General features: G+C 38.3%; 1 protein-coding gene across 1 annotated transcript in view; it reads right to left on the bottom strand.

The window, feature by feature from the left end:
* LOC103255894 (kelch-like protein 14) overlaps positions 1–22,880 on the bottom strand; it is a gene marked incomplete at its 3' end in the record, with an annotated part of 29,236 nt that overhangs the window by 5,349 nt on the left and 1,007 nt on the right. The gene's annotated exons all lie outside the window — the stretch shown is intronic.

A 22,880-nucleotide genomic window follows, 5' to 3' on the forward strand; every position in this document is an offset into this window, starting at 1 on the left:
ACTCTGATGAGAGAGGCAGAGAGAGAGAGAGAGAGAGAGAGAGAGAGAGAATATGCAGGTACCTGTCTCTATAGCATGTGGCACTTCAAATATTAGAAGACAGTTGTCCTACATCTTCTCTTCTTCATGTTGAAAATCTCCATTTGTTTTGGAAAAAGTGTCCTTCCTGGTCACCTCCTTTGAGTATATTCTAGACTGCCACTGTTCCTTTTAAAATGTGGAGGTCAGAATTGTACACAATATAACAAATGTAATATGCAATATGACGAACACTATTTTTCTTTTAAGGCTTTCTAACATTACAACAGTCTTTTAGCAGTCACAATGCAGTGATGGGTCCCTGTTCAGCTTCTAGCTGACTACAAATATAGATTTTTTTTTTAAAGCAGGTGTTTTTCAAGCCAAGTTTTTCCTATCTTATATTTCTTCTAGTGAAAATATTTGAAATAGCTCTATTTTTAACTTTTTTATGTCCTCTACTGATTTAGACATCTTGCTTTAATTTACTTATTATTTAGCAACTGTTAACTGAGTTTCTACTATGTTCCAGGTACTGTTCGAAGGACTGGAGATAATAATGGAAATGAGAGAAGTAAATTCCATGTTCTCCATGGAATTTAATTCCATCCTAGTGTGGACATTTATTGAAGCCATCATGATTTCTTTTTGTAAATTACAAAAAAAAAAAAAAAAAAAAATTAGACTAATGGGGCACATGTGAGGATTTGTTATATAAGTATATTTTGTGAAGGCTTCTAATGATTCTATCCCACCACCCCTGCTCCCTACCCAGTGGTGAGCATGGTACCTAATGGGTGGTTTTGTATCTCTTATTCCCCCTCCCTCCTGCCATCATGATTCTTGAAGCAGAATAGCCTAGTTGTAAAGGGTGTGGGTCTCAGCTAAGGCAAGACACCTGGTTTCAGCTCTTCTGAGATAAGTGAGTTTGGGCTAGGCTCTGGGCTCATACTTGCTCTAATCTGCAAAATAGAAATAACAATAGACCTAAGGCACAGGCTTCTTTAATTTTCAGGACTAAAAAAATAATATATACAAAGCACTTAAAAAGTGCTAAATAAATGCTAATTGTCACCATCATCATCATATTAAGCTACTCCCTTAGGTAATTTACAGGTCTAACAAGTGGGTGACCTATGTCCCCATCCAAGTTTTATTACTTAAAAATAAAAAACAGTTGTACTTTCATCGTCTAGGTATTTTAACTATCCTAGCCTTTTCTTTTTGAAATAATAAATCACTGGGATGTTTCTCTGTAATTCCTTACATAGGGTTTTTAGGAGCATATGGCCATTTTTTTGGAAACATATAGATTTGAAGGAAAAACAAAGCAGTTTTCAAGTGGCCATGTAAACCAGAGTAGATAATCATTATTCCATCTTTCAAAAGCCAAGTGAATTTCAAGTTGAGTCATCAGACCTGGATTTAAATCCTATTTCTGCCATTTCTTGTTTATAGCCTTGGGCTGCCTCTAAGCCTCAGCTGTCTCACCTCTAAAGTGGGAATAATGGTATCTTCTTACAAGAATGTTGTGAGGGTTAAATAAGGTCTTCTAGGAGTAAGGGGAAAATGAATAATTTCTACTTGTAACCAAAATCACCTTCGAAAGCCAGCTCCCTCACCTTCGAAAGCCAGCTCCCTCAGCCCTTGTTGCCACCAACACCTTGAAAGATGAATGTCTCTGCATAGTGAAGAGAGAAAAAAAAAAATGATCCTCTCAACATAATTCAGTAGGAAGAGGCCAGGGAAAATTGAAAGAAGTTATGACTCTTTCCCATGACCTTCAAATTTCAGTGGACTTTATGGAATCCCTAATAGCTGAGTATTTTATAAAAGCAAGATGGGCAATTTTTACATCCGGTGGTATAGCAGCAATGTATGGGAGTGACCTGGGAGACAGAAAAGGCCAGCAAAACAGAAGTTCTCAGGGATTCACAGACATAAGGACAGGTGTGTGAGTCAGTTCATGCTGCAATAACAAAAATACCATAGACTGGGTGGCTTAAAAAACGGAAACTTATTTCTCACAGTTTGGAGGCTGAGAAGTGCAAGATCAGAGTGCTGACAGATTGTTAGGGTCTACTTCCTGTTCATGTCATCACGCAGTGATTAGGATAGGGTGGGGGGAAGGGGGCTGGAGACAGAGAGGAAGAGAGGGAGGGACAGAGAGAGAGAGAGAGAGAGAGAGATTTTCTATCTTGTTTCCTCTTATAAAGGCACTAATTCCATCATGAGGGCTCCACCCTTATGACCTAATTACCTCCCAAAGACCCCATATTGAAATACCATCACAGTGGTGTGGAATTTCAAGATATGAGTTTCTTTTTTTTGTGGGGACACAAATATTTAGACCATAGAAAAACAGTTTGGTTTTCCACAGGCCACAGAATTTTAGGGATTTGTGGTAATTTTACCAAATCTTTATTGGATCTGGGAAGGCTTCAGCTGACATCTGAGTTACCTATGAAAAATATTTATGTAGTTCCATAATAATCAATTGATAAATGAAAGTCATATTATTACATGTAATTATTAACTTTGCAAAGCACATCTTTGTACTTTTGGAATTTTTACTGCTTAGAAGCCTTTCATATACCATATGTTATGTTGTTTATAAATAGCCAGAATATTTATTGCATAAGCAAGTTTAACAAAAATATAAAGCCCCTGGGCTTCCTACAATGGAATTAACCTGGATATCATTCATAAAATCAATGGACTCACTCCCTTGGTTGCTAGCTGTCTCTGTTAAGGTAGTCACCAAACTTTCTGATATTCATGTCATCAAATTTTACGGTATCCTTGACTCTTCCTTTTTGTTACCATATTCTGTAGATTCCACAGCTGTGATATCTCTTAAATATCTCTTTTCATTCTAGCCGGGATACCATCAGCCAGATTCAACTGGGTTGGTTCTTTCCTGAGCTGTTGTCAAGTGGTACCCCTGCTTTCTGGCCCTGACCCCCATCTTATCTACCCTATATATTTTGTTAGATTAATATGAATGAAGTCTAACATGAATAATCAGTGAACTTAATTTTCTTAAAAACCATCAAAGATTTCCCCATTTTCTATTATATAAAAAAATGCACATTTTCCCACATTACCACTTCTCTTTTTTCTCTCTCTTTTGCTCTCTGGTAGGCAAATATCTAGCTTGAAATTCATTTCTTGGATAAGAGAGTTTGTGAGTTAAGATCTGAGAAAACTTGAAGGAGGAATTTTTATGGAAACTGCTTAGACCATGGGGAAAAAGTAAGCAGAGGAGAATCCTTCCTCTTCAAGTCACTGGTCAAAAGGAGGCTTTAAAAAGCCTGCTAGCCTTCCAGAAACTTCCAGCCAGAATGGTACCCAAAACTCCCCCAAGGAAGGCAGCTACCCTTTTGTTAAATTTTTCCAGAGAAGAAAACTCTCTTGAGAATGTGTTCCAGCTGATTTGCCATTGTATTTAGGTTTCTTTATCATAGCTGTTCTTGGTAATTACACAGCAGCTTTCATCGGAAGAGCCTTTAAATAGAACTGATAATGCCTCTCTGAGGTAGGTAAACACAAAGTATCATTATCCCCATTTAACAGATGAAAGAATAGAGGAAAAGGGGCTTGGGCACCGTTTCCAGTGCCTCAGGATGGGTTCTATTTCCTCCATTTCACACAGGAAACATCTCTGGAGGTTTCTCTTCTGTGGCTCTCAGGTGTGGGTGAAAATGCCTCACTTCCCAGCGTCTGATTCTGGGGAGACTCCTTTGCTCCCACCTGAGTCTGGCTATATGGTGACTGGAGAATGGCCAGTTGTGTGCATTACTTAGTTTTCCTAAGGTGGAAGTAACTTTACGATTTGTTTGATCACATTATAAAGACAACACATGCTCACTAAGAAAAATTCTTTCATAAAAGCCAGGAGGGCTTCGTACATAGTAGGTACTCAAAAGGTATTTGTTGTATGAATGAAAATATGATGATTAAAGAACAAATGGATGAAACATTTAAAAGGCACTTGCAATCTCACTATCCAGGAACATGTTATAGATTCTTTATGTTCTTTTTTCCTCAACTGTTTTGAGGTCCTGTCAATGGTAGGGGTGGCGGTGTCAAAAGGCTATTGGGAAAGAGGAAAACCCACATTTCTTAGCCACAAAGTGGAAGAGTCAGAGGACAGTCATATTGACCAACCCCTGAACTTAACGTACCTTTACCATGCACTGCCCCCAAAGCCTTGGTCTTTTCTCCCAACTTGAGCATGTCCAATAATTAGTCTTCCTCTTGTTATATTATCCCAATAATAATTTTATGTGTATTTCTGCTTTGATTTGTTCTTCAAGATCAGTGTTGTCACACAGAATGGGAGCTGCCCATGAGAGAGTACAGCGTCTACCAAACTTCTGTTCATAGCATATCATAGGGCCCTCATGATATTTGCTATATCCACATATTATGGTTTTATTTCAAACACATGCTGAAGTACAGCAATACCAAACCCAACTATTATAAATTTTAAAATGGTTTCTCATGTGCCATCTGAAATTGTCTCACATCCTACCGGTGACAGGCAAACCATATTTGGGAACACACTATAGTAGATGGAAGATGCCAGGACTTTAATATCTGAAGCTCTGAAAACCTGAGCTACATTCCAACTCTATCACTTCCTGTACTTGTGACCATGCAGAGATCAACATTATTAGCTGTAGCTTTACATGTTGTGATTGTGAATTGACCGTCTCCCCACCCCTTCACTTCTCATTCCAGCCCCTGTAGCTCACAGAGGTCCTCCACAATTTTTCCTCGATAGGCTGTAATTCCAGAATGTTGCCATGTCCTTTAGCATGTGGGTTTGGTAGTTTGCTTATGCTTTTGCCACATTCCTCTCAGCCCCAAACCTGTAGACTGATTAGTGATGGCAGAAGCAGACATAATAAACACCCTTGAAGTCTTTATTTCAATCCATGAAATGTCACCCTTCCCCCCTACACCAACACTTAGATCATTAGCCTCAAGGACCAGGACGGTACTATCTTTGTATTGTACACAGCACTTGACACTCCATTCTTGGTCCTCTGCTTCATGAGGGACAGTGGCTTCCAGCCAACTTTATACTCACTGCATTCCCCACCTCCCAGATCAAAGCGTTCTTTAATAACTAGAAGCAGTTGAATATCTTCTTTGCTTGATTACCTATATAATCCCTAATGCTAATACCTAGTACTTAGCACCTTTCTTCTGAAGAGCATAAATTGCAATGGAAATAGTATCTCATTAATCCTCCCTGCATCCCTGTGAGGAAGTTGCGTGGCAAGCATTAGCTCTTAGACTAATCCTCCTGCCTGCGAGTGGGATGCAGGGTCTCATGTTCGCTAGCACAGATGCTTCCTGCTGAGCATGCTGGTGGGGACAACCAATATCCCTGTGATAGGAGAAAGCCCTTCTTGTTCAAGAGGGAAGTGGCTCTACGCAGCCTGTCACAGAGGAGCCATTCAAGCTCGGTACAACCTAGTGACAAAAGGAGATAAAGCACCACTCTCCCGCTTGTGATGGACTCGTAAGTAATGCCTGCATTTAAACTCCCAATAAAGCCCAATTATTTGACTCTGCTGCCTCCTGAGAACCAATCTCATTACTGAGATTTCTCCCTCTCCTTTTCTCTCTCCCTCCCATCTGGCTGTCTTTTGGAAGAGATAAGAATGACTTCCTGACCTGAGAAAACTTTGGTACCTGCTGCAGAAGAAAAAGTGCAGAAAGATGCAAGATTACAGAATAATAATGAAAATTCAAGTCCAGAGGATGCAATACATCTCACTGAAAGTCTCTGAGAGTCCAAGACATAATGGCAGAAAAGAGTATTTTAACATGACGTCCTGAAGAAAGAAATTCAGCCATTCAAGATGATATGGAGAGGGGACAATGGCCTCGCCATCTAGAGCCCGATTCCATCTATTACTTTAACTCCAGGGAGAGATTTCTCATGGGAGAACTATGAAGCTTGTTCAGAGGAACCGGATCCAGCCTCCCGCTAAGCAGGCTCTTTCCAGTTGGAGAGTCACTGCGGGAGTGGCCATGCAGGGAGACAGCGAGAAAAGTTAGTTAGTAACAGGATATATTCCTCCAGGCTTCTCCTGGAATAATCATGGCAGCAAATCAGTGTCCATCTTCAAGAAAAGGGCGTTTCAGTGGCTACCTTCTAAAAGGACTCAGCATTTATTTTTAGAGAAAGAAAAATTCTGTGAAATAACCCTGGGGTTGAGATAAAGGAAGGTTATACATATTCTTGCCTAGATCTTCAGCAAGGGAGTGAAGCAGGCTATGGGTGTGTGTGCTGTGAAGACAATGAGGTGTGGCTTGTAGGGTCCAGTTCAGGGCACCCAGCTGCTGTGGGTGAAATAGGAATCTTTTCCTCTGCTACTCCCCTCTCTCTTTGTGGAGAGTCAGTTCTTTCTGTTCTTTGCTGCACTGCCAACCCTGGGGTGTTGTGGTGCCAAAATGAACCCCAGTTGGAGGGCTTTGTGGTATCCAGGAGTCCCTCCAAAGGCCTCTGCTGGAAAGGGCATTCGCAGAATGCCAGCCAAATGCCAGTCAGTCAATCCAGAGTCATATTCTTTTCAGTCATCCGATTTTTGACATGCAGAAGCAATTTATTCTGAAAAGTTGATCACATTCTCTGAAGCTGAATTGTGGACACTAGACTGTGTGGTTTGAATTATTCTGTGAATGCTTTAGTGCAGTATATACCCACATTTCATCCCTCGGAAGTAAGTTCCCTTGAGTCTGGTCATCCAACAACTTTCCCTATGACTCATTTCCCTTTTTCTCATGACAATTAATCAGATTTCTTTTAACTTTGCAACTAATTTTCCCCAAACTTATTTTTCAATGAATTACTATCGGTATTTTCTCCTATCTTTTATAGCTATGTAGCAAATTGAAAAACAGAAGCAATTATTTATTTAGTCCTGTAGTTTTCAAAAATGTGGTAAAAAATTCATTGGTAGCAAAACCACCCAGGATGCTTGCTAAATATGCAGGTTCCTTGGACCACATTCCACATAAATTGATTTGGAATCTCTGGGATGGGGCTAGGGAAGATATGATTTACAAAAATATTCTACAGTTGCTGGAACAGTGTAGGCAAGACTTTCTGGGATTGAGGAAAAAGGAGTAGCATCTTTTTTTTCTTTTCTCGATTTGCATTGCTGGAGGAGCTATTAATACATTGCTGACTTGGATAATTGTTCAACTGCCTATATAATTTCATTGGTATAGAGCTAGTGAAAAGTAACATTTCAATTAATTTTCCTAACCTGTTTTTAAATTTTCTATGTCCTAGTCTTAGCCCTTGTTATAGACTGAATTGTATTCCTGCCCCAAATTTCATATGCTGAAGTCCTAACTCCTAATGTGATTGTATTTGGAGATAGGGCCTTTAAAGAGGTAATTAGGTTAAATGAGGTCAAAAAGAGTGGAGCTCTGATCCATTAGTACTGGTGTCCTGGTAAGAAGAGGAAGAGACACCAGATCTCTCTCTCTCTCTCTAAGTGAACACAAAGAAAAGGCCATATGCAGACACAGCAAGAAGGCAGATGTTTGCAAGCCAGAAAGAGAGGCCTCACCAAAAACCAACCCTGGTAGTGCCTTGGTCTTGAGCTTACAGACTCCAGAAATGTGAGATAATACATTTCTGTTAAGCTACCCAACCTGTGGACATCCTGTTATGGCAGCCCAAATAGACAAATACAGCCCTCTTTAATAAAAACTGTCCTGCCAACAGGAACATAGGCTGAAAAAGACCAATGAGTCACACACTCTGTGTTGGGAATTGACACTTGAGAAGGAGCTCTTAAAGTCAACCATGCATAACGCCCTTGAGAAAGGATCTTCTTAATTTCACCATACAATGGCTATACTTTAAAGCAAACTATCAGCTACACTTAGGAGAATTTGGAATATGCAGACACAGGCTACTTATTTACTCCTCTGTTTGGTGCTCAGGGTACAGTACATATGTAGTAATTATTGCAATGGAAGAGGGGCCAACAAGGAGACTGAGAACAGATATAGCATATGTCGAGAATGAGTCCCATGAGCTTTTGTGGCAGACTCTAATTAGCATCTGTAAACCTATAGACATGAATTTCTTTGGATTTTTAGAAAATTTAAACGTTTTTTCATATGCTGAAACTTTAGAGTTTCCTTGCCACTCAACCTACTCCACCAAAAAAAAAAAAAACAAAAAAAGCAAAAAACAAATGTGAAGCAGTCTCCAGAAAAATCTTTCTAAGGTAAGATTATTCCAAGTTAAAAAGACTATTGTTTTCTGGAATTTGAACTGTCACTTTGACTACACTGATGGAAAACTTGAGTATCTCTTTCCTGAACAGGGGGTAACCCTTTCCTTGGGATAGATTTTTACTTAGACTACTTGCTGCTAGATTCGTTTGCTGCTCCCTGACTCTGGAGAAATCTCAAGCCTTGAATTTGTTTGAGAGCATTAAGAGTGGTGTTTAAATATTTCAGTTTTGCATTATCTGTTTTCTCTCTTACCAAATTTTGAATGGGAGAATGCTGGTTGAACTTTGTCAGGATTCTAGGTGTTCTAAAGTGACTACCTAGAACTAGGTACCTTCTCTATGTGACAAAGATTTCTGCCAAGGGAAGAAGATGCCTTCTGAAGAAAAAAAGTGACTGATTTAGAGATGTTATCTGCTTTCTTGGGGTCTGTTGGTAACACATTCTAAAATCTATAGAATTATGTCTTGTCCCCTTGAATATCCACATATAGAAATCGACATTAAAATTCCTACTATCTTGCACTTCAAGCGATCATGGTCACCCAGAGTTTTCTTTGTTATGTAATAGATATGTAAATCTTTTCACAGAAAGCAAGAATTTGATTGTTCATAGAAAATCACAGTAAAAAAATGAAAATTGTTCTATTTTAATCTTTGTCTTGAAAGTGAAAAAATTTCACCTTACTTTTCCAAAATAATTGTACAAACATCGTTTGAAAAAAATATTTCCTATGTGCCTTTAAGAAAATTTCAGTCAATAACTAGAGTAATGAATATTTTTTCATTAAATGAAAGATTTGCTTATACAACTCCAAACTACCATCTGAGTTCAATGCCTAAGTTGACAAAGCCAAATAATCACATGAAGAAGAAAACAATACCCAAATCAACCACAGCTATTTTTCTCTACCACACCAGATACCCAAATTTTTAATAATAGTCATATGTGTCATATAAAATTACCTAGAGAATTTTCCACTATATGGCATGTGTTACCTTTTCCTTTTTGTCAAATAGAACACCAAGTTCTTGCAGAAGGTAGCCAGAGCTACCTAGATACCATAAAGCCTCAGTAAAAATACTTAGAGGATTCCTAAAACTCAGTAATAAACAGACAAAAAGTACAACTAAACAAAAAATATGCCCAGAGGATTAAATAGATCTCTCTCTCTTTCTTTTTAAAAATGAGGTCTCACGCAGTCACCCAGGCTGGAGTGCAGTGGTGTGATTATAGCTCAGTGCAGCCTTGATCTCCTAGGCTCAAGTGATCCTCTGGTCTTAGCCTCGTGAGTTGCTGAAACTAGAGATACACACCACCAACCCTGAGACATTTCTCCAAATATATCTACACGTAGTCAATAAGCATATGTAAAGATACTCAACATGATTAGCCATTAGGGAAATGCAAACCGCAATGCAAGATGTGGAGAAATTGTAACTGGTTGGAAGTGCAAAATGGTGCAGTTGTTTTGAAAACCATCTGGCAGTTCCTCAAAAGGTTAAACATTTGTTTAATGTTGACTGAATTACTATACGAGTCAGTAGTTCCATTCCTAGGTATATGTGTACCAAAGAGAAATGAAAACATATGTCCACACAACAACATGTGTATGAATGCTCATGGTTATTCACAATAGCAAAGAGTAGACACAGCCCAAATGTCCATCAACTACCAGATAAACAAAATGTGATATATCTGTACAATGGAATATTACTCAGTCATCAGAAGGAGTGAAGTACTGTCAAATGCTACCACATAGATGAACCTTGGAAACATTATGCTGCATAAAAGAAGCCAGTCAGAAATGATTACATATGGTATGATTATTTTTATATGAAATGTCCAGAATAGGCAAATCTATGGCAGAAAGTAAATTTGTGGTTACATAGGGCTAGGTTTGGGGAGGATGATGGTAGTGATGGTGGTGATGGTAGCAGTCGTGATGGTGGTGAGGGATGGTTGTTGACTGTTAAGAAGTATTGGTTTTGGGGGAGGGAGATGATTAAAGTGTTCTAAAATTGATTGGAGTGATGGGTACAAATACTAAAAACCCACTGAACTATATACTTTACATAGGTGAATCACACAGTGTGTAAACTACACCTCAATACAGCTGTTTGACATGAATCTACCACAAATTTTCCAACTTTTTTGAGTGCATGAATAGATCAAGAGGATGGAACAGATACCAGGATTGGCTTGGGCGCTGTATGTCACTCAAGGTGGTCCAAATGAACATAAACCTAAAACACAAAATGGCGGATACAAAGAATAACACTTCAGCAGAAGCGTTATCACTATCAGAGCAGCTCAGGACTCAGGTTGTAGAAATCCAACTCTAGAATAGACATTTTACATGAAATTAGGAGTTCTGACAAGTAACTAGAAGGGTGATTAGATATAAACAGAACTAGCCCTATAAAAATAGAAGCTGTTGATGATTAAGTATTCATGGTCAGGCACTATACTAAGTGCAGGACATACACTATCTCAACATGCAGAATTGCCCTAATGGAGTGGGTATTATTATGTGCATTTTATAAATAAAGAATCTGAAAGTAGGTTAAATAAAGTACCCCAGAAGAGGCAGCTTGTAAGTGGTAGAGTTGGGATTTGAACTCACATTTGTCTGACTTTTAGGTCTTCATTGCTACACAACAGAACTGTTTAAGATAATTTGCTTTATAGCCTTAACCTTTTTATCCATACCTATTTCTCACACACACACACTTTCTCTCTCTCTGTTTCTCTCTAGTCATTTTGGAGTGAACACTTGTGAAAGCCTTAAGAGGGGGAGATTACAGGATTACCACTGACAGTAGTGGTATGGTTGCTATAGCAACCAATCCATCAAATTGCTCTGTGCTACTAGGCACACACTTCTGCCTCTGTAATATACCCGTACTGACTGGGATCTCTCACTGTATCAATGCACTCCTGTTAATGCATAGGAAATAGAAAGTGCTGAGGGCCTAGTGTACATTTGACAGCATTAAAGTGTTTCCTTCAAAGTTTTCCTCCTTGACTCACAGATTTTACATTCCTTCTTCTAATCCTTTCCTTTTGCATGGAAAGCTACGGAGTCGTTGGTTTTGAAGGCTGTTCAAAATCAGGACCAAATAGCAGTCTGCTGCTTTCTTCTAAGAAATATTTACAAGTAGGACTATTTTCTTTCTGGAGAAAAATTGACTCTCCCAACTCAGTAATTCCTCACCCAGTGCCTGACTGTGAATTGTTAACCATCCCACCCCCACCCCCCGACATTCAAAATAGATTTTCATCCGATAAAAACATATCTCAGAAGTTATTGCACAGAAAATTTGAAGCTAGCACCCAACATTACACAGTTTGACTGTGTACTCACACAGATACACACACACACACATCCATATAGTCATATTTCTCAATAGCACTTCTACATGTTCAAGGGCTCTTTCTTTTCAGATATTGATGCTTTCTCTCTTCCTCCTCCTCTCCATTTCACTGACCTCGCCTGTCTTCAGAGGCACCTGAAGGCACATAAGGCAGGGAAGTGAAACTGACTGTAATTCTTCAGTTCACTTCCTTGCAGCCTCCAGTGAGCCAGTCTCCATACGGTGGCCCAGCTGAGCTCGGAGGAAGTTCAGAGTCCTCGTGCAGGTGCAATTTACTAACCCTCACAGGCGCTCTGGGAGCAAAGAAGTCAGGCATATGTATGTGAGAGGCTCTGGGAACAGCAGAAAAGGGAATCTCTGTGCTTAAGTTTATGAGATTAAAAAGAATAGGGACTCTCCTCTATGAAAGGAAGAAATGGAAGGCTTTTATACCTCCAAAGGCCATCATCATCTACCTTTTGAAGAATTAAATATAAATTGCTGAGAGCCATCCAAAATTCGAATGTTCCCACTCGCTTCTGATGACCTTGGTTTCACCTTCAGGTCCCTTCCACTTTACTCTTCTGGTTATAAAAATCTCTGACAAATTCTGTGGTGTCAGTGAAATTACAGATACGTCTCAGAGTCTTCTTGGTAGGCAAAAGTGCATTCAGGTAAATTTTGTTTAACATGTCTTTTGAGATTCACAATATATGAAATCATTCATAACATATGAATTTTAAATAGCATTTTGTTTAATTTTTCTATGATCTCAGCTGATCTTTATTCAAACCCTGGGTAGTAGTTAGCACTAGAATTACTAACCCATTTCACAGACTCAGCCACAGTGAAGCCCCATCACTCATGTGGGGCTATGAATTCAAAGCCAGTGGTGTTTTCACAACAGTATTGCTGCTTTTCTCAGTTTGACTAAACACCATGATGATTTTCTTCCACTATAGAATTTCAGCTATGCGGTGGGTAATCCTTAGCAAGGCTGACAATATCCTCTATGATTTGGACAATGCCTCCTGTCACATCTGTAGCCACACACACCTTTTTTCTGTCCGCAGAGGTGCCAAACTTCTCTGCCTGGGAGCTTTCGCATATGCTCTTACTTCAGCTTTGTTGCTTCCAGCTACATACTTTGTTTTCCCACCAGACCCATTACTCAGGATCTCTCATCTTTGAAGGCTCATCTTAAACATCTTCTGCAGACAAAGTCTTCTTTGGCTACTCAGACAAAATTACAGCTCTCTGTTACATGGTGTCCCAGCACATGACACTTTTCTCATCTATGGCATGTATGACTGGTGTGATTATTTTGTATACTTTTTTTTGAGCCGATGTCTCACCCTATTGCCCAGGTTGGAGTGCAGTGGCTACCGCAGCCTCAACTTCCCAGGCTCAGGAGATCCTTCTGCCCCAGCCTCCCAGGTAGTTGGGACTACAGACACATGCCACCACGCTGGACTAATTTTTGATTTTTTTGTAGAGACAGGGTCTCACTATAAGTGATCGTCCCACCAAGTGGAACTGCCATGTGACCTCCCAGAGTCTTGGGATTACAGGTATGAGCTACCAGCTCCTGGCCTATGTGGTGTAATTATTTAGTCTTTCCTTTTTTTTATAGTAAACTGCATGAAATCAGGAATGTGTCTACTTTGTTCAACTCTGTATCTCAGAACCTAGTTCAGAGATTGATGCATCATGTATGTCCAATACAAATTTAGGGGATATTTCACAACACAACTTCATGTTAGTGGTTAGTTGCAATGTATCACCCCAAGTTCTCACTGTGGGTGTGACCCAGTCACAGGCATGGGTTTAGAAAAGCCGCCTGAGGTTATGAAGGTCTCCTTGCTTCTCAGGTCTGCCGCCACCTGAAATTACACTGGGAGTGAAGATGGTTTTGCAACAAATACAGTTCTATTTTCACCTCTTCCTATTGTCATAACAGGCTGTCCCCTTTGAACAGACACTTCTGAAGCTACTGCATTACTCAGCAATAGGTTTTTGTTTTTTTGTTTCTAAACATCTAATAAACTCAGATTACACATATAATTATTGAATGGAATGGAATGATAGGGGGTGAGGTATTGACCTTTTTTTCTCGTGAAAACATTATTTTCTTTCTTTTGAGGACTGACTTTTTAAAAATGGAACTCTATAACTAAATGACATAAGGTTGAGTATTTCATTTAAATGGAACTGTATAATGGTTTAATAAACAGTTTAAATGGAACTCTATAATTAAATAAGGTTGAGTATTTTGTGATAGTTCATACTTGTGGGTTTTTGGTTTTTGGTTTTTTTTTTTTTGAGTCAGGGTCTCACTCTGTTGCCCAGGCTGGTTTGCAGGGCACAGTCACAGCTCACTGTAGCTTCAACCTCCGAGCCTGGGCTCAGGTGATCCTTCCAACTCAGCTTCTCAAACTTAAAGGGACTTAAAGACATGTGCTACCACGCCTGGCTAATTTTTTTATTTTTTTTTTATTTTTTTTTTTGTGGAGGCAAGGTCTCACTATGTTGCCCAGGCTGGTATCCAACTTCTGGGCTCAAGCAATCCTCCTGCCTCAGCCTCCCGAAGTGCTGGGATTATGGGCATAAACCACTTTGCCTGGCCAGATAGTTCATATTCTTAATAACTTGTTTGCTACCCTATATTTCCTTGTATTTTTTTCTTATTGCTTGTTTTTTTTCTTTTTTCACTTATAATGTATTTCCTTTTTCCATCTTCCCACTGTGATAGGGATTCCCTAGTACCTTTCTGCTTTGCTTCTAATGCTGCAAAAGTTCTATCTTATTTTTGTTAATATTACTTGTGAATAAATAAGCCCCTCTGATATTTATAGTAAAATGGATATATAGTACTCACAGTGTCATCTACGTTACAACTGATAGTTCTTCCTCTGATTAATTCACCCTGTGCCCATATCAAAATAGTGCTTTTGTTTTGTTCCATTAAAAAAAAAAAACTATCATTAGTCATTCATGTATCATGAATTATCTTGGAAGTCAATGGGAAGAACACAGAAAATGAATATACGGGGGTGCCAAAAAAGTGTACACACATTTTAAGTATGGTGTTCACTCAAAAGATGGCATTAATCAAATGAATGCTAGCATCACGATGCAACAGTCAGAACAGTCAAAGAAAATGGTGGAAGCATGGTTGATGATCATCATACCACACATTGCTGCTATAATTCAATTCAACTTTGAAAAGTAATACATAGATAATATCACCTAAGATGTATATACATTTTTTTGGCACCCTCTATTTTCTGAAATTCTAAATAAATGACAGAAGGCATAAACACTTATGGTGTAACAATTGTCAAAATGGTTTCCTTGTGATTTTCTTGAAATATAATATAAACAGAATAAATTTCTAGTTAGAGTAATCTTATTGTATATTATTAAAATGTGCAGGCATTTTTATAATTCCAGCTTCCACCTGTTTTTATTTATCACCTGAAAGTATCACCAACATGCATAGCGCTTATTGTCACAGAAACAAATCTGTTGCCTCTAGTAATCCAGAACACAGAAATCCTAGGGAAAACACCTTTTGGTAAAAATTCAAGCTTCAAGGTTTTGTTCTATGTTATTTTCATAAGTATTTTCCATAGTTAAACTGAATATTCTTATCTTTATTTAAAATGTGTTGACTCTGCTAGGTGAATTGGCCCATGCCTATAATCCCAGCACTTTGGGGAGACTGAAGAAGGATTGCTTGCATCCAGGAGTTTGAAACCAGTCTAGGTAACACAGTGAAAACTTGGTTCTACAAAAAGTTAAAAAAAGAAAAAAAAAAGCCAGGCATGGTGGTGTGCGCTTATAGTCTTAACTACTGGGGAAACTGAAGTGGAAGAATTGCTTGAGCCCAGGAGTTTGAAGCTATGGTGGGCTGTGAACATGCCATTGTACTCCAGCCTGGGTGACAGAGTGAGACCCCCAACTTTAAATAAATAAATAAGTAATTAAATTAAATTAAGTGAATTGGCTCATTCTGTATTTAGTAAGTCCACATTATAGTGACAAATCTTGGCAAACTCATTATTTAGCCCTTTAATCTCAGAACTACACATTAACTGTAGGAAAGAATTTGAATATGGTAGACCAGTAGGATAGATTTCCCATGTATTCTCCTCTTTCTTCTTTATTGGTTGAGTGGCTTGAAGAAGAGTTAGAAGGTAGGAACTTTTAATGACTTTTGTGGTGTAGTGAAATGAATATATGGAAGGTGTAGATCAGAGTTTACTTCTCGTAGAAGCCATGTCTACAATACACATTCACAATGAGCATGCATTCTGCAAGTGATGAGGACATACTCAACATGACTTAGATAATTGGGCAAATTTCTGATTTTCACCGAGCTTTTCGAATCTTTAAAAAGATCCTGAGCCAGGCTTGGTGGCTCAGCCTGTAATCCCGTGCCTTTGGGAGGCTGAGGTGAGTGGATTGCCTGAGCCCACGGGTTCAAGACCCGCCTGGGCAGCGAGACCTCATCTCTACAATAAATCAAAAAATCAGCTGGGCATGGTAGCGCACGCCTGTAATTCCGGCTACTCGGAAGGCTGAGGCGGAAGGATCACCGGAGCCCAGCAGGTTGAGGCTGCGGTGGCCGGGAGTGGCCACTGCACTCCAGTCTGGCCGACAGAGTGAGACTCCAACTCAAAAAAAAAAAAAAAAAAAAGATCCTGAAAGGGTTCTGTAAGGATTAGAAACAGTATAAGTAGTATGTTAAGCTTGTGGCCGGTGCTCAATTAGTGATAGCTCCTATTATTATTGGCAATTAACAGATGTGTCTATGTATGTGTGTGTGTGTAATTACTTTAAAATTATCTCCATTTTTATTTTACATTGGCATTATTAATTCACACTAAATGAAGCCAAATGCTAAGTGTCTATCTCAATTATATTTAATACCAATAGTAATTTATAACGAGTTCACATTTATAGCAAATTCAAAGTCAGGCACTGAGTTAAGTGCCTTGGTTACAAATATTCAGAGAAGTCACTGTCTGGAGGGGAGACAGACACATAAGACAAACCTATGATGGGATAAGTATTCCTCCAGAGGTATTCACTTTGGAAAAGGCAGAGAGAATTGGTCTGGTCTACTCCAAAGTCAGGAATCCTGATAACACATGCTCTTTGATCAAAGCAGCTAGAGATACAGGATGGCTTCTAGAAAAATAATTGTTTACATGTTCATTTATATGCCTAGATTAGTTTGCTTGATATGTTCCCATCAATCTCAGAAAATCGCATGTACCTGCCTATTCCGATTTCCTATGGAAATCACTAGAATACCATATCAACATTATTTAAGCCTCTTCTGAATAATGACAACCATTCTATATTAGGAGGTTTTATATTCAGTGTGCTTGGAAAAAATGAGCAACTTATTCATTGTTTTAATTAATCACATTTAGCTTTCTGAGATCACTATTAACTTTCCTAAGTCTTAGTCTGGAAATCTGAACTTCTAACTTAGCATGGTAGAATTATTCAGACTTGAGTTCTTTCCAAAGGGATGACACAAATGGGGAGTTTTTTCCACTAGAATAAGGGCAAGTTGCTTTTATCAATTTTTTTTTTTCTGTCATGTGCCAAGTACATAGAACAGGGGTTGGCAAACTGTGGCTCACAGAATAAACCCAGCCCACCTCTTATTTTTGCATAGCTTGAAAATTAAGAATGGTTTTTAATGTTTTCAAATGGTGGAAAAAAATAAAATAATATTAACATTTCATGACATGCAAAAAATTATGACATTTCAGTGCCCACAAATGCAGTTTGACAGTAATACAGCAATGCCCATTGATTTATGTACTGGCTGTGGCTGTTTTTGTGTTACAAGGGAAGAGTGGAGCAGTTGTAGCAGAGACTTTGTGACCCCAACGCCAAAGATAATTACTATTTGGCCTTTTGTAGAACAAAATTGCTGATCCAGGCCTTGAACTTCTTTAAAAGTCACATACATTAATATTTAACCCTCTCAAGTTTCCTCTCAAGGAAAGTCTTAAGTCTACCTGTAACTCTACAGTCAATCATCAGATTGCAGCCTTACATCAAGGGAGTCATAGCAAGAAACAGCACAGATAACATAGACTTAAGCCCCACACTGCCTGAGTTCAGCTGTGCAATCATGGGCACAAAACAACTTCTCTGTGCATCAGGTTTTCATCTATAAAATGAGGCTAATAATGGTATCCACCTTTTAGGGCTGGTATGAGAAATTAAATAAACTATTGTATGTAAATGTGCACAGAACATCACCTGGTGCAGTAGCTGTTGTGAATAAGGTAACACATATTGACTGTGTTTTTTTCTTTCTTCTTTTCTTTTCTTTTTTTCTTTTTTTTTTTTTTTTTTGTGTTGGAGTCTCACTCTGTCGTCCAGGCTGAAGACCTGCTGGGCTCAGGTGATCCTTCTACCTCAGCCTTCCAAGTAGCTGGAACCACAGGTACGTGCCACCACACCCAGCTAATTTTTTGATTTATTGTAGAGACAAGGTCTTGCCAAGTTGCCCAGGTTGGTCTCGAACCTGTGGGCAATCCTCTTGCCTCTGCCTCCCAAAGTGCTGAGATACAGGTATTAGCCATTGAGCCTGGCAAGTGTGTTTTTTAAGTTAAGAAAATGGAGATAATTAAACATTAGCTAAGTGAAACCTAAACATGTTAAAAAAAAAAGCATGAATGAAAAATTTTAAAAAGTCCACTTCAGCAGTAAGCCCTCTCTGCCAATACAATACATTAAATCCACTCTGTCTTGTGACTGTAGGATATAACTATTTGACTTTCATACCTGTGATATAATTTTGTAATTAGTGGTCCTGTTCAGATAATAAACAAATTGTATTCTGAATGGTTGAATAATTTCTGATACAAAATTTAACTACCCAACAACTTCTAATCTGAGGATATCAAATTGATATAAGGGAAATAACAATTTAGGGAATGCATGGATTCAAGATTCGTTTACTCTGTTAAGATCCTTATTTAGTTCTTAGAAAGAGAAGCAATAGAAAATATTGTCCTATATTTTATGGAACACTTTCTAAACACAAAATCCAGGAATCCAAACTGTGTATTAGGAAATCCAATGACTTTTTAATCATTGCAAGTCATTTTTAGAAAATAGATAATTAGTTTCTGGATGTTTAAATAGATTTTTACATTAATTTCTGTGAAATCTTTAAATAGACTGTTTTGTAGAAAATGAAATCTTTGTAAGGTAGTCTCCTATTGTCTACAAAATATAATTTCTTGAAAGCTACACTTCAAAATGGGACTCTATATAGGACTGTATAGCTGGTGGCTAAATGTTTAAAAAATATAGTGATTTTCATGAATGTTTTTGTATTACAGGTGTTTTCCTGGAGAAGGCTTAATGAACTTTTGCTATGTGCAATAGTAATGTAGACTGAGTAATGCTTTGCTAAAGTACAACACTAAGCCTTTCTTATTTCATAATCTTCATTCAACTTTCAAGAGCATTTTTTTTTGCTTTGTGTGAGATATAATGAAAATGTAAAAATGTAATTAATTTTATCTGGTTAATTAATATCTAGTCCAATTTAATTTGGGGGGATAGTTGCTAAATTTTGCATTAAAATTTTAAAATACAAATAAGCAAACTTTTTGGGTTACTTAAATTAAAGGAAGATTATATGTCTTCTGACATTTACTTTTGTAATGTACTAAACACTGCATATCATGTCACATTATTAAATTAAATTTTCATGCCTTAGAAGAGCTTAATATTGACTTTTCCAGAAACCTTTCCAAGAACTTCTTTCTTAAGTTTCATATTTCTTGCAATAAAACAAAAAAGAAAATAACCAAGAAATGAGACTTCAAAATATCTTGATTTCTGACTATTTAAATCCTACTATCTTTAAAAAAATTTATAAACAATTGACAAATAAAAATAGTATATATTTGGGGGCTACAATATGATATTTTGAGATATATATTTAAATATTGTAGAAAAATGAAATAAACTAATTAATATATCCATCATCTTGCCTACTTAACATTTTGCAGGGGAGTCTTTAAAATTTACTCTTTTAGCAATTTTGAAATATACAATACATTGTTATTCATTATGGTCATCATGCTGGTACAATAGAAAACTAAAACTTATTTCTCCTATCTAACTGAAATTTTATATCTTTTGACAAGTCCTGTCATCTTAAAATTACTATGTATATATGTATTTGAATACAAGGTAACAAGTTTTTTATTTTCTTTTATTTATTATCCTAATGTTTAGTTTGTTAAAATAGAATATGAGACTGGGTGCAACTGACATACGCCAAAAAACTAAGCAACAAGAGCAAAAATTGAAAATCAATTTGACTATTTATATAAAGACTTTATGCTTGGATTCTTTTATTTTTCTAGACTTTTTGAAAGTGCAAAACTATTTTTTAAATCTTTAAAATCATGTTTAAATATTGCCATCTTATTTAGCTCTACTTTCGATAGGTAACATATTTTTAAACAAGTACATTCTCTTTTTAAGTTATTCCATTTGTATTTATTGCAAAAGACTGGTCAATTTTAATTTTCTATCTTCCTCTCTCTGAATTTGAGGAACTCTTACATTTAGAGTTTGAAAACTACAGGTGGATACAAAGTGATAAATACAATATCCTTCCACTCAATTGTCTTCAATAAAAGTGATGCAATCTCAAAAACAATTGGTGAACACATTTATCCCCCGTTAAACTACATGTAACTCTGCGAAAAAACAATTTTTATTACACTGATGCTATAATAAATGGGCTGATGGAATATACTATTGGTCACAACTTGCAGCATTTTTGTCTACTTTAAAGTTAAGCTCTTAATGGTTATTTTGGCATTCTTTCTGTGAATTAAAATTAGAATAGTGTGATTGATTAGTCTCCCAAATTCAAAATGCTACATTTACTAATAATGCAAAAAAATCTAAATGATTTTTCTTAGATATCAACAATAGGTTCAAGTGAACAATTTTCTTTTCTGTATCTCTCTTTTTAAAAAGAAAATACAATCTTCTTCCTGCGCAAGAGTATCAGATTCTTGCAGCATCCATGACACTTGTAAGAATTCAGTGGTCAGACACCACTACATATCCTTCAAATGATGTGGCCCAATGAAGCTGGAAGGTGTCGTCACAGAGCCAGGCAGCCTAGTATCTCAGCCGTCCACTGGGACAAAGCCAGCAGGCCCCAGGTGGGAAGTGGATTTTGCATTTTGAAAGTCAACTTTTCTAACATTGAATCTTAGGACATACTTATCAGATAAAAGTGCATAGAGGGCTTCAAAAATTATTTATTGGATGACATGTATACAGTGCCTCTGCCAAAATTACTCTTAGAATAACTTAAATCTTAATTTTATTAGCCCTCCGGGTTTTTGAATGTATACTGGATTATACATATTTTTTGACATAAGCACAATGTACATTCAGGACTGTAACTGGGTTGTCTGAATTGCTGAGTATGTGTGATAGAGGCTAAATGAAGTATACTTGTAGGTCCTTTAAAAGTGATAAAAATTAAAAGAACAGAATAAGAATCATCAATACCCATTGGTGTGGTAACATTTGTCCATCACACTGAGCTTGCTGTTTTGGTCTTTAGACAAATGAAAAACTCTTACAAAAGAGACATACATTTTGTGTTCTTGGTCTCACTTGGACTCTTGTGTTCGCTGTTCAAGCACATGGGGTGTGGATTCTTATTTCTGCTATTGTCCTGTCATCTACTGACACCAAATTCATTAGCTTATCTCCCACAGAGAGGGAAAATCAGCTTACAGGATTTTGTTAAAAGTTCAAGATTTCTATTGACCTCACCTTAACACTAGGACTGCCTAAACAACTGGAGAGAATAATCTCTTATCTTCCATTTCTTAAAACTTAAGTAACCTAGGTCTGGTGGAAACATAATGATACACACACACACACACACACACACACACACACACACACACACACACCCCATTTAATTCCATAAAGCAAACCCCACCTTCTAGACATCATTCTGAATTGGGGAATGCCATGCTATATTTTCAAACCATGTACTTTCCTAATGTAACACTTTGGTGGTTTAGGCCGGAGTAGCTTGGCATCTGGAATCATGATGTTTTATCATGAGAAACAGAGGATTTGTTTCTCTTTTCTAAAAAGAGAAAGAAACTCTGCTAGGGCTCATTAAAAAGGGTTTTAAAATTGGAGCCAATAAAACACGATTGTCAATTCCTACAGCCCTTTTATTTCAATAGCATTTTCAAAAGGCATCATTTCTCTCTTCCTTGAAATTCTACTTGCCTCTCTCTCTCTCTCTCTCTCTCTCTCCATCTCTCTCTCTCTCTCCCCCTTTCTCTCTCTCAACAACAGCAACAGCTCCCCAACTTCGTCACTCAAGAGCAGGTACAAACCAACTCAAGCTAGAAGACTCTCGGCCCCCACCCCATCTCAGTTTTTAACTGCACCTCTCTTGAGATGAGAGTTACAAGGCAAGAGTCACCCCATCACCCTGAAATTTCTTACTTTACCTTCCTTTAAAAGTGACAAGGAAAGGCTTCCACAAGACAGAAAAGTTTGCAGGGGTACAGGATGCCTGCATTTCCAACAGCGACCCTAACGGACAAAGCATTTTGGATTTCTGACCTCCAAAGGAAGCAGACCCCAGACACACACACACACACACACACACACACACACACACACACACACACACACACACACACACACACCCCCACACACGCGCGCGCGCGCGCGAGCGGCTTAAGTGTGTGACAGCACGACCAGGACAGTTCCTCTTTGCTACCACCGCCTGGGCTCTTTTGCTCACCCAAGGAGCGAAAGAGGAGGGTTGAGATGGGCCCTTGGGATCACAGGATCCTTTTCGAAGAGCAAGCCCATCTTGAGATTTGGAGGGAGGGCTGCCTTAGAGAGCAAAGCTGCACTTCGAACTGCCCGGGCCTTTGGCCCCACCTGCCTGTCAACTTCAACCTGAGCCCAATCGCCCATCTAGATGTCTGGGCATGCCTAGCACCTGGGCTCCGGAGCGCTCAGGGATGCTGTTAGGCCAGTTCCAGGCTGACCTTTCAGGGACTCTGAAATCAACTGCCCCCAACTCAGCCTGAATTGTTTGCGTTTGTTTTCAGCCGGCCCGAGGCTCCCTCCTGTAAGCGCCCCCCCACTCCCCCCGCCCCCTCT

The sequence above is a fragment of the Carlito syrichta genome, unplaced genomic scaffold (assembly GCF_000164805.1).
Source record: "Carlito syrichta isolate Samal-C Ts95f unplaced genomic scaffold, Tarsius_syrichta-2.0.1 Scaffold288649, whole genome shotgun sequence".
NCBI lineage: Eukaryota > Metazoa > Chordata > Mammalia > Primates > Tarsiidae > Carlito > Carlito syrichta.